This window comes from Plecotus auritus (genome assembly GCF_963455305.1).
Source record: "Plecotus auritus genome assembly, chromosome: 3".
Taxonomy (NCBI): domain Eukaryota; kingdom Metazoa; phylum Chordata; class Mammalia; order Chiroptera; family Vespertilionidae; genus Plecotus; species Plecotus auritus.
The window spans coordinates 67,999,623-68,008,119 of NC_137772.1; the positions used below are offsets into that span (position 1 = coordinate 67,999,623).

At 46.3% G+C, this 8,497-nt stretch overlaps 1 pseudogene across 1 annotated transcript; it reads right to left on the minus strand.

Moving 5' to 3' along the window:
- Nucleotides 1-1,331: 1,331 nt before the first annotated feature.
- Nucleotides 1,332-2,647, minus strand: LOC308245602 (nuclear prelamin A recognition factor-like; annotated as a pseudogene). Its single transcript has one exon. The product of its transcript is annotated as a nuclear prelamin A recognition factor-like (transcript).
- Nucleotides 2,648-8,497: the final 5,850 nt, after the last annotated feature.

Here is an 8,497-nt window from a genome sequence, read left to right on the forward strand (position 1 = left end):
CGGACGTTCCCACCAGTTGTCAGGAGCTACCTGGCAGCTGCTTTTTTTCTTTTTTTTGACACTTCAACTGTTTATTCCATAATCAGAATGGATCTACGTTACCACAGAGGATGAAACCCCACTGTAAATAGATTGAAAGCAGAAAATAGGTAATTTCACACAATGTCCCAGTTATCAACCCAGATGGGTGCACAGATACAATAACATGAATGAGGGAAATCTAACAGGCTGAGGGGTTCAAGAAGAATGTCACCCACATGGTAACTAAATCCAAGTGCTCTAGAAACCAACACCAGGCCAGCCACAGGCCTCACTTCACAAGATGGCCCTAACGTGCACGGGGTGCTGGGCTCTGTGGTGGCTGTGTGTCTTTCTGTGTAGTTGTCTGTGGGCCAACTGCTCTCTTTCTTCTCGTTTAGGGTGAGCAGCATGTGAGGGCAGAGTGCACTGTTGTGGAATACAGAGGGCTGCCTGGAGCTGAGGGGAGTGGCCGGGCCCACGGGGTGAGAGGTGGACACAGAGGATGCTATCTCGCCCAATTGTGGGGTGGGCTGGCCGGCCTTCATCTGCCTGACCCCACCCAGGGAGGGACCGAGCAGGGTGTCCGCCTCTCCATTCTCCATCCTTCCATCTGTGACACCTGTCACCCTTGCCAGGCCTCCCTCAAAGTGAGTGCAGCTCAATCCCTGAATGTAAAAGGGCAAGGGGGAAAGGGGGCGTGAGAGGGTCTCCACTCCAGTGCCCTCTGATTCCCAGCAACAGGACCTGGTCGACAGGACCTGATCTCAGGATGGTGGCCACAGCTGCAGAACATAGATCTGTTTTAAGAACAGCTGGGAATGCAAATTTTCGTATGGGCCCCTATTCCAAAAGGTGGCAGTTTATTCACATTGTGGCAAAGACACCTTCAAGAGTAACAAGTGGGTAAAGTCAGGGTCAAACCGGGCCATTTCCTCAGCCAATCTCTCTGAGGCGCGTGGACAGAACCAAGTCTCAGCTCTTCGCAGGACACTTCCGGTTTTGTTTTTTTTTAAGCCTGGACAGTAGTCTGTCTCCATTCTTGTTCTCTGGGATTTTTTCATCGTCGGATAAAAGGATACGTACATTGGGGCAATCCTCTCGAGATACAATATTCCAGTTGCACCCATGTGACCACGACAGCACCCCTCAGAGGGAGGGAGCCAACAGATGGGGAGCAGGGAATTCTGAAAACCAAAGCAATGACAGAGATGCTAAGCCTTTCCTTCATGTGTCTGACACCCCTCCTCAGGTGGCCTGCTGGACCTTTACCACTTGATGTCCTGTCTGCTGGCAGGCTGCCCTGGGCCCTCCTAGGCGGTGTGCAGGGCCTCCTGGGCCTGGGGAGAGTTGCCCCCGAGCCCCTGCCACTCCTGGTACAGCTCCTGCGCATGGGCACTGGTCTCCGGGGACCACACTGGGATGGCAGCGTAGAGCCTTCCATCTGCCATAGCAGTGCCCTGTCCACATGCCAGTCCTCCGCCTGGGCCTGGACCCTGCCACTTAGGCATGCCCGGCGCAGGCCAGGACCTCAATGAAGTGGCAGGGGAACTTGCCCCTCTTCAGCTTCAGGACCACTTCAGATTTTCCGAAAGCCATAAGCAGCTTCAAAGTGTAGCAGAACCTCTCCGTCCCTTTCAAGGTGACCTCCTGGAAGTCTTTGTTCCTCAGGGTGTGGTAAGTGAGCGCCCCCATGTCCTCGTTGAACAGCTCCTTGGCCATGTGCCTGAAGATGTGTGCCAGGTGCCCGTCAGAGCTGGCACCCTCGTGGAGCCTCACCTCCTCCTCCTTCATGTCTCCAAACAGAGTGTCCATGGCAGCGTCATTCGAGGCGAGGTCACTGTGCTCCATTATCTGGACAATTTCACCTGAGATTACATACAGTCAGCACCCCGGCAACTATGCAAAGCTGTGGGAACATCCTCTCGAAGGGCCTACAGTTTCTTGTCATAACACAGGGCCACAATGACGTGGAAAATCTTGTCTGCGGACAGGTTCTGCCATCTGGCAAAGTAATCCTTCACCCGAGAGCCATGATTTTCTGGGGAGACTTGGCCGTGCAGAGTTGGGAGTGATGGGGTGACCCAGCACACGCTCTGAATATCGAACCCAGCTGGGGCAGGCGGAGGTCAGCATGGGTAGCTGAGGCTCTTCCTCACGGTGCTGGCAGTACCGACTCACAAATTCCTTCTGACTCTCCAGGATGCTGAAGTCTGCAGCTATCTTCATGTCAAAGACAGTGCACCCCAAGGCTTTTGAGGAAGCCGCAGAGCCTTCTGGATGCAACAGTGACACTGAGGCTGAATTTAGCAGCAAAATAAGGCAGAGACTGAGGACACACGGACACTGCCAGCACCTTGTGCTGTGAGGTATCACATTTCTTATTAAGGTTCAGAACACAGAAGTCCTTGGTGTTCTGCTGAAAAACTTGGACTCCTTCCACTGCCGTCACACAACTGTCACATGCCAGGCAGTCACTCAGAAATATCTTGGCATTGGCCAACTTATGGAATTCTCCCTTCTCTCCGTTCTCCTGAGCCGGACTCTGGACATTGACTGTGGCATTCTCTTGGTCATCGTTTTTTGTTTTTTTACTACATTCCTTCCATGTGCAGTGCTCACACTTCATCTGGAGTGGGGTGGGTGAGAGCCGGCTCGAGTGACCTGGAGGAAGCATGGGGAGAGCAGTCACCTCTGGTCACTCCTGGTGCTGCTGGCAGTATCCTTTCTTCCTTGTGGAGCATCTAGGGAGGGGAAGCAGACGCAGTGCCCGAGGCAGAGTTCCAGGAGGCTCACAGAGCAGGATTGTGTCGGCAGTGCTTGTCCATTGGTGGCTGGCCTGTTCTCTGGAGATTGAACCTGTAGGACTACTAAGGGAGCCAGTCCCCAGTTCCGCCCTGCAGCCACCACTACCACCAATCAACTGGAGCCTGAGGGCTGGGAGGAGGGACCAAGAGGTCTGCCTGCCACCCGCTCGCTAGTCCCTGAGCCAGTCCCCGACGTGCCACTCACCCTGGTTCCCCCATTAGCCATCCCCTGATCAATCAGAGCCTCAGGGCCGGGGGGCGGGGGGGTGGAGCGAGAGGTGCTCAATGCACCTCATGGTGACTGGTCATTTAGTCGTCATGGTTGTCACGGACACTGGCTTTTTATATATATAGACTAGAGGCCCGTTGCATGAATTTGTGCATGGGTGGGGTCCCTCTGGGTGGCCTGTAGGGATTGGGCCAAAACCCACAGTCTAACACCACCTGCAGCTTCTACCTGCTGCTCCCACTCATCCAGGCCCCACTGTGCCTGCCGCGTACTCACGCCCAATCAGTCGTGATCGGGAGAGGCTTGTGCTGCTGCAGCAGTGCCTGCCAGCCATGAGCCCTGAGTCTGGTGCCCTCCCAAGGGGAGTGGCCTGTGGGATTGGGTGAAACCAGCTCTCTGACATCCCCCAAGGGGTCCCAGATTGCGAGAGGGCCTGGGCCAGGCTGAGGGACCCCACTGTTGCACAATTGGGCCAGGGAGGGACTGCAGGAGGGCTCCAGGGCATCTCCAGCCTATCTCACTCAGTCCCGATCGGCCAGACCCCAGCAGCAAGCTAACCTACTGGTCAGAGCATCTGCCCCCTGGTGGTCAGTGCACGTTATAGCGAGCTGTTGAGCAGCGTTAGCATATCATTAGCATATTATACTTTGATTGGTTGTGTTTGGTTGTTCTGCCATTTGATCTATTTGCATATTACCCTTTTATTGTATAGGATATAGAGAGATATAGATATAGATGATGTAGATGTAGATATAGATATAGATATAGATATAGATATAGATATAGATATAGATATAGATATAGATATATAGATATAGATAGGTGAGTTCAACTTTCCCTTCTGAATTTGCTCCATTCCTCCTGTGCTATAATTTATATAGTCTTCATTTGCATATTTGAAATCTGCTGGTGGTTAGGATATTTACATTCTGTATTCCACTGAGGAAAAAAAAAAAGAATGTATGCCAGATGCATATGGATAACATGTCCAACTCTGTTCTTCCAATGTAACCTTCTTTACATCATAAAGAATAAAAGAGCTCCCAAGAAAAGACCATAAAACATTACAAGTGAGATTTAAACATACAATAATTGTATTCTAAAACAATTATCTGAGAAATCAAAGGGAACCAGAAAAACAAATAAACAAAAGTAAATAATAATCCTTTGGTAAAGCTATCTTTCAGGATATGTTAACTTTTCATGAAAATTACTTGTTAGAATTAAGAGGAAAGTGATAAAATGATTTTAAAGCCTCTTGCCTTTTAAAGCAGTTATTCAATAACATTCAAAATAATGAAACATACATGTAACTGAAGGAACTTAAATTAAAATTTTACATTTTGATGGATATTAATGAATATTTTAACATTAATCTTGCTGTTCACTTAGCATAATACTTTCCAGGTCCCTTCATGTTGTCTCCAACGATAAGAGATCCTCCTCAGTATTCCATTGTGTATATATACCAGAGCTTTTTTATCCATTCATCTACTGATGGGCGCTTGGGCTGTTTCCAGATCTTAGCTATTATAAATAACACTGCTATGAACATAAGGGTGCATTTATTCTTCTGATTGGTGTTTTGGGCTTCTTAGGATATGTTCCTAAAAGTGGGACCACTGGATCAAATGGCAGTTCCATTTTTAATTGTTTGAGGAAACTCCAGACTGTTTTTGATAGTGGCTGCACTAGTCTCCATTCCCACCAGCAGTGTACTAGGACTCCTTTTCTCCACATCCTTGCCAGAATTTATCCTTTGTTGATTTATTGATGACAGCCATTCTAGCAGGTGTGAGGTGGTACCTCATTGTTGTTTTTTTTAATTTCGTCTCTCTGATGATTAGTGGTATTGCGCATTTTTTCATATGTCTCTTGGCCATTTGTATGTCTTCTTTGGCGAAGAGTCTATTCAGGTCTTCGGCCCATTTTTCAATTGGATTGTTTGTCTTCCTTTTGTTGAGTTGCGTGAGTACTTTATATATTTTGGAAATTAACCATTATCAGATGTATCATTGGCAGATATGTTTTCCCATATAGTGGGTTCCCTTTCATTTTGTTGATGGTTCTTTTGCTGTGCAGAAACTTTTTATTTTGACGTAGTCCCACTTGTTTATTTTTTTTTCTTTGTTTCTCTTGCCCTAGGCATTCTATCAGTGAAAATTCCGCTACCTGAGATGTCTGATTTTTTGCTGTCTGTTTTCTCCCAGGATTTTTATGGTTTCATAACTTATATTTAAGTCTTTTATCTATTTTGAGTTTTTCCTTGTGTATGGTATAAGTTGGTGGTCTAGTTTCATTTTTTTTTGCAGGTACCTGTCCAATTCTCCCAACACCATTTATTGAAGAGACTGTCCTTACTCCATTGTATGCTCTTGGCCCCATTGTCAATGTTTATTCTTTTGAATCTAGCAAAATTTTCATCAACTGTCTCTTTTGAACTTGCCAGTATAACCCCTGGCAAAATTAAGCTTAAGGGTCCACTTCCTTATACGGCCATGTGCATCCTGGATTGCTTTGAGTAGTGCTTTTCTGGGATATGAATATATGATAGGTAATTGTAGTAAAATTCTACACACTTCTGTGATATAGCCCATGAAAGAACAGTATATCTTAGACTTATTGGTTGGCATTAGAATAAATCATATTTTGGGTTTTTTTTGCCTATGCATTTCTTTTGTGTGTGTGTGCACGTGCACGCATGTGTGTGTGCACACGTGTGTGTATGTGCGCACATGCGTGCATGTGGTGTAGTATAAACTTTAAAATGAATAATGTATTTTGTAAAGTATATTCATCAGCTATATATGCAACAACACTTTTTTTAAAAGCTGTTACTTAGATTTTTTTATTTTAACTATTAAAATGACTAGGGGCCTGGTGCACACAATTCGTGCACGGGGGAGTCCCCTCAGCCCAGCCTGACCCTCTCCAATCTGGGACCCTTTGGGGGATGTCCGACTGCTGGTTTAGGCCCAATCCTGGATCAGGCCTAAACTGGCAGTCGGACATTCCTCTCACAATCCTGGACCAAATCACTCACCTGCCTGCCTGCCTGGTCGCCTCTAACTTCCCCCACCCCACCAGCCTGATCACCCCTCACTACCTCTGCATGCTGGCCTGATCACCCCAAACTGCCCCCCCTTGCCGGCTTGGTCATCCCTAACTGCCCCCTGCTGCTGGTCAGGTCACCCCCAACTGCTCCCTCCCTGCCAGCCTGGTCACTCCTTACTGCCCCCCCTGCCAGCCTGGTTGTCCCCAACTTCCCCCCTCTGCCAGCCTAATTGCCCCCAACTGCCCCCCCTGCTGGCCTGGTTGCCCCCAACTGTCCCCCCTGCCAGCCTAATTGCCCCTCATTGCCCGCCTGCCAGCCTAATCACCCCCAACTGCCATCCTACTGGCCTGGTTGCCCCCTACTGCACCTCCCTGCCAGCCTGGTCACTCCTAACTGCCCCCCACATTGGCCTGGTTGCCTCTTAGTGCCTCTCCTGCCAGCCTGGTTGCCCCCAACTGCCTACCTCTGCCTACCTCTGGTCGCCCCTCACAGCCCCCCCTGCCAGCCTGGTCGACCCTAACTGCCCCCCCTGCTGGCCTGGTCACCCCTCATGGCCCCCCCACTGGCCTCGTCACCCCTCACGACCTCCCCATCGGCCTGGTCACCCCATGCAGCCTGCTGTTCAGTCATTTGGTCGTCCCTCTCTAACCCCCTGCCAGCCTAGTGGTAGGCAGCCATCTTGTGAGGGCGTGATGGTCAATTTGCATATTACCTCTTTATTATATAGGATTATTGATCATATTTGGGTTTTTACATTTCATATCTGCTTGCTACAACTGTATCTTAGCCTGCATTGCTTGCCTCATTTCTATTTCATTCCTTTTCATTTTGTACACAGCTACTGAGGCGATAGTATGTATTAGATAATGTAATCTTGTCACATGGGGTTATTTCTAGTTTTTCATGATTATGATTAAAGCTGTTAAAACTGCATTCCTGGAAAAAATTACAAAGAATTTTAGAATAATATTAAAATATCAAGGTTGTGCCAAGCTAAAATTCATAATATAGAACAACCAATAAAATGTTACCAGATGTACAAAGAAGTATGAAAATATGACTTAAAGAAAAAAATCAAACCATCAAAACTAAACCAAAACTGACACAAGTGTTAGAATTAACAGACATTGACATTAAAACTGTGTATTCCATATGTTCAAAATTCAATACATTTTTTAAAGCGTGAAAGACAGAGACCCAAATAAAACTTCTAGTGTTGAATACTATATACTGTGTGAGATGAAAACTATACCAGATGAAATTAATAGCAGATTAGATATTACAGAAGATTAGTGCATTTAAAGACAAAGCATAATGAAGTGTAAAATAGTGATATCCAAAATGAAACAGAGAGAAGAGAGACTTTAAAAAATGAAGAGAGCATCAGCAAGCTGTAAGCAACTTAAAGAGATCAAAACACATGTAACTGGAGTTTCTAAAGGAAAGTACAGAGGAACATAAGATGTATTAGGTAGGGCCACAGTGGGGCTCAGTCTAGGATCAATTATTACCACTGATGTAAGCCCTTTTGTGTGCTCCACCCAATGTTCATTGAATTAATAGTTTTACCAATCCAGCTGGTGTGAACAGGCTCTTTGCCTAGCCCTGTCTGAGTGTAAAGCACTGTTTTTTCTCATCTTTTCAGGTGGTTTCTTTCCCACTTTAGGTAGTTTTGACAAAGTTATGTATGATGTATACTCAGGTGAATACTGGAAATGATTTCTTTCTCTGTGTAACTCTCTCCTCTCTAGTACTTCAACAACCTTTATTTCTGATGATTTCTCAATGCAGAGTTTTCTGACTAAACCTGCATTGCTCTTATCCCCATATGCCAAGAGAAATCCCTGGTTTAAAATAAAAAATAAAAGTGATGGTGGTTCAACATGTCATCACATCCAACAAAGAGCAAAACTGCCATCCAATAACTCAGAGTCCTTTATGAGGTATTTTTCATGAATCTTTGCTAGCTCCAAGAAAAAAGGAGATGAATTTTCAAATATGTACAATATTATATAGGCAAGGGCCAAATAATCACAGAAAGGGATCCTGGGCTTAGAGCAACTGGAGTGTCAGAAGTGAAGGGCTGGCAGGATATTCTGGGAGCAATGAGTTTCAAAGCCCTAGAACCCACATTTGACTTGGGTACCATGATGGCTAAGCTTATTTTTTTTGACCAGGAGTTCTTCAGTTCCTGGGCCAAACATAGGAGTAATATGTAATATTCTATAAAAGAGAAAATTAAACATCAATATAATTTACCTGCCTTCATATGAATCAAATAACTCCCCCCAACCCCCCTCCCCCTCCACAGACACCTTTGTTGTTGAATTAGACAATCTCAGGATTTATGTACATCAAGCAAGCTCAGGATTGAGTAATGGTCTCCTT